The sequence below is a fragment of the Bison bison genome, unplaced genomic scaffold (assembly GCF_000754665.1).
Source record: "Bison bison bison isolate TAMUID 2011002044 unplaced genomic scaffold, Bison_UMD1.0 scf7180017864173, whole genome shotgun sequence".
Taxonomy (NCBI): Eukaryota; Metazoa; Chordata; class Mammalia; order Artiodactyla; family Bovidae; genus Bison; species Bison bison.
The window spans coordinates 191,584-195,726 of NW_011494745.1; the positions used below are offsets into that span (position 1 = coordinate 191,584).

Genomic DNA, 4,143 nt, shown 5'->3' on the forward strand with positions numbered 1-4,143 from the left:
AAAAATAAAGTCAGCCACTGTTTCCACTGTTTCCCCATCTATTTGCCATGAAGTGATGGGACCAAATGCCATGATCTTATTTTTCTGAGTGTTGAGCTTTAAGCCAGCTTAGTAGTAATAATTCAGGTTTGTTGAAAGCTGACTGTGTGTCAGGCACTATGAAGCATTTAACGCAGGTCACTTAATTCTTATAACAATTCTGGGTCCAGTTTATGACTATTAGTACTCCACAGCCCTGATGTAACCACTGTGTTACACAGCCTCCCCTGTGTAATATTAATTACATGTAATAGTGCCTCCAGGTTGAATCAAGAGATTTTAAAGAGTGAGGCAGAGAAGGCATTCAATCCATTTTGTATAGTGTGACTAATAGTAGTGGTAATGGCTAAAACATGGAGGTCTTAGAAAGAACCAGAAAATAATAAAATTGCCAGACCAAAGAGACCAGCAGTTTTCTAAGCCAGGTTCCACATATACCACCTCTCTCAAATCTCCTGGTAGCCTCTTTCAGAGCTTTGGATACAAACTAAAATCAAGCCCATTTTAGAGAGAAGCAAACGGAGCACCAGGGGGATGAGTAAACAGCCTAAGGAGACGCAGCTAATGAACGGTGGAGTCGCTACGCGTTAACTGTTGCTCTGCTTTATTCAATTAGCACGATTCTACATGCTTTCCAGGCAGCAGTACTACCCATCAGGGTACCACAATTAATCCTGTTCTCCATGGCATTTCCTTCCTATTAATATGATGTTTGCTTGGCACCTCCTGTTGCCGGGCACTCCTATTTTCTCCATGTTTCTTTATCATAAATATCCCTGCTATGAATTTTTTGCATGAAGTAATTTCTTCCTAATTGCTGGATCAAAGAGACCAGCAATTTCCTAAGCAGATCTGAGCCAATGCCCAGAGCCTGCAGTAAGAGTCCAGGTACCTGCCCCCCCACCGTACTAAACTCACGGAATGTTGCAGATGTATTTATTGTTACTCATGTAACATATTAGCACAAAAGGGGGATTGTTTTTCACGCATTTAAGTGCTAGTCAGACAATTCCTTCTTCCACACGATGTTTGTATTAGTCTTCTATGCTGATAAAAAATTTCCACACTCAGAGTGGCTTAAAAATACACATGCATGTATTAAAATCCTGGCATAACACATCTGGGTCCTCTACCCTGGGTATTTCACAGAGCTGAAGTCAGGATGTTGGCCAGCTGCGTTGGCATCGAGACCTGCGGGTCATCTTCTAAACTCATGGGCAGAATGCAGGTTCTTCCTGCTGTAGAATCGAGGTCCCCATTCTCTTGCTGGCAGTTGTCCAGGAATCAGTCTCAGCAACCAGAGAGCTCTTAGGTCCTTTCCCCTATTCTTAGAGGTAGCAGGGGAAAATATTCCTCCAATACCCATTTTGAAAGAGCCCAGGCCCTAAGGGTTCTCCTGGCTAGGTAACGCCATCTTAAATAATTTCCCTTTTAATTAACACAAAATCAACTGACAATTGGGGTCATCACAGGAACTATATCTTATTATAGTCAGATTCTGCTGAAACTCAAGGGACGGGGGTGACCTGAGTACACATGGGTGGTGAGGGGGCGGGAGGTGTAGGAATCTCCAGGGCTTTATTAGTTACCTCTGGCTGCTGAAACAAATTGCCACAAACTTAGTGGATGGAGGAGCCTGGTAGGCTGCAGTCCACGGGATCGCTAAGAATCGGACACGACTGAGCAACTTCACTTTCACTTTTCACTTTCATGCATTGGAGAAGGAAATGGCAACCCAGTCCAGTGTTCTTGCCTAGAAAATCCCAGGGACGGCAGAGCCTGGTGGGCTGCCGTCTATGGGGTCACACAGAGTCGGACATGACTGAAGCGACTTAGCAGCAGCAGCAGCAGTGGCTTAAAACAACATACGTTTCTTATCTTTCTGGTCTGGGGGTCACAAGCCTGAAATGGGTCAGCAGGGCTGCACACCATCTGGAGGCTCTGGGAGAACAGCTGTTCCCCTGCTTTTTCTAGCTTCTGGAGTCCACCTGCATCCCTTGATTAACTGCCCCTTCCTCCATCTGCAGAGCCAGCAGGTACCATCTTCCAGCTCTGCTTCCATCATCACGTCTCCTTTTCTGACCCTGCTTAAGTAACACTGGACCTCCCTGGGGAATCCAAGCTCATCTTCTCATCTCGAGATTATTAATTTAGTTGCACCCCTAAAGTCCCTTTTGCCATTTAAGGTAGCGTATTCACAGGCGTCAGAGATTAGACTCTCTGTGGGAGTCGTTATTCTACTCAACCCAAGGATCATCCTCCAGTCTTGCCTACCACAGTGCTTTAGGGGTTGTTTTGTTTTTATTTAGATATAATTAATATAAACAACATTTTTTTTCTGAATTTGCATTAGAGATCTACGTGTGATATCAGTTTGTAAGACTTCTATTTGTAGCATTTCTTAATATAGTTTGCATGAAAAATATACATGTACATATTGCATGGATTATTTCCTTTTTATTTTTTTTTTTAATTTTTGGCCACGCTGCACAGCGTGTGGGATCTTAGTTCCCTGATCAGGGATCGAACCTGTGCCCCTGCATTGGAAGTGTGGAGTCTTAACCACTGGACCACCAGGGAAGTCCCACATGGATTACTTCGTATCACTTATCTAAAGTCTGCTTTTTCACTGAGTTTCTTTCCTTTCTCTCTGATTTTTATTTTAAGATTTTTTTTTTCTCAATGAAACCTTGTCATCTCTCAATATTGTATATTTGACAAAAGCCGTCTTGCCACTGACATCCTCCATTTCCTCAACACACAGAAAGATACCTTCTCTCCAGACCCGGGAGAAACGTGCTGCTCTGCTCTCCTGTGCGTATATATTTTTACTGTTTGTCAGTTGCAGTCTGGACCATTTGGAATGTTTTCAGGGTTTAAAGTGAAATATGACGCTGAAAAATCTCAGTCACATTTCTTACTCTGGGCCTCCTTTCCACAGTGTGGTTTTGTTTCACATTTTTATTTTCTGTATTCTAACCGTGAGAAACACTTACTCAAAGCATAGTCATTCCCATGGTCATTTCCCAAAGCACAAGTACTGAGTAACACCACTGAGTGATTTTCAGCTCACAATATATTTTTTAACTTTTTTTTTTTCAGTTAAGTAAATCCACCACCATTACTCTTAAGCATTTCCCAGCATCATCGATTTCACTAACGTCGTCTGTGCATTCCCACCCCTTTTTCTCCCACATGGTTTTCACGATCAGTTCATGGGATTCTCCTAAACATTTCATTAAATTGTTATAATGCAGAAAGCAGACTCACCTTTCTTACCGTTACACCTTCTCAGCAACTGGAGAGATTTGCTTTCTATTTCTCCCTGTATTGTCATTCTACTAATGTTTCACAACTTTCCCTGAGCAAAACTCTTCTTTGGTAGATTAAATTTGTTCTCAAGCAAAAAGAACAAAGGTTTGAAGGTTTTCCATCATTATTACAATGAATTTGACATGGATGTCAAGCAATCATAATAGTAATAAAAATAATTGTTCAGTTCACTTATATCTATATCTCAGATTAATTTCTTCATGTTTGTCCAGTAGAGTAAATCTTCCACATTCATGATGGAACAGTCATGGTTTCAATAAATTGCAAGAGACCCTGAAAGGCCATGATATGTAATAATTTATCATTTTACTGGGGTTCAAAATTGAGTCCCTCCCACTGCAAGGCTGCTGTGTAGACAAACTCATTCTGCTAAGGGGAGTATCCAGCCACCCAGCATAAGAGCAAAGCTGGATATCATACATCTTTCGCTCTCTCCCTCTTTCCCTTTTTGAGTCACCATGAATGTTTTCACATTAAAAGCTCTGGGAAATCTTAACAAATAAATAAATTTGCTTCATTTTGTTTAATTCAATGTTTCTCAAACTTCTCTGAGAACAAGCATTTTTCTCATGGTGCACAGTGTACCATGAGACACTGGTTTGGGAAACAGTGGTTTAATACTTAGAGAATGACTATGCTTTAAAAAAAATAATTTAAAACATAATTATCCCCTTTAAACTTCACTTTTACAGGAGACATAGGCGAAGATGTTTCTAAGTTGGGATTTTCCCAAAGGTTTGGAGACTTACCTTGCACAAGAATACGTTCAGA

General features: G+C 41.2%; 1 non-coding gene across 1 annotated transcript; it reads right to left on the minus strand.

Moving 5' to 3' along the window:
* Positions 1 to 2,547: 2,547 nt before the first annotated feature.
* TRNAG-UCC lies at positions 2,548 to 2,619 on the minus strand. The gene has a single exon. It is a non-coding gene; the product is annotated as a tRNA-Gly (tRNA).
* Between the last annotated feature and the right edge of the window lie 1,524 nt (positions 2,620 to 4,143).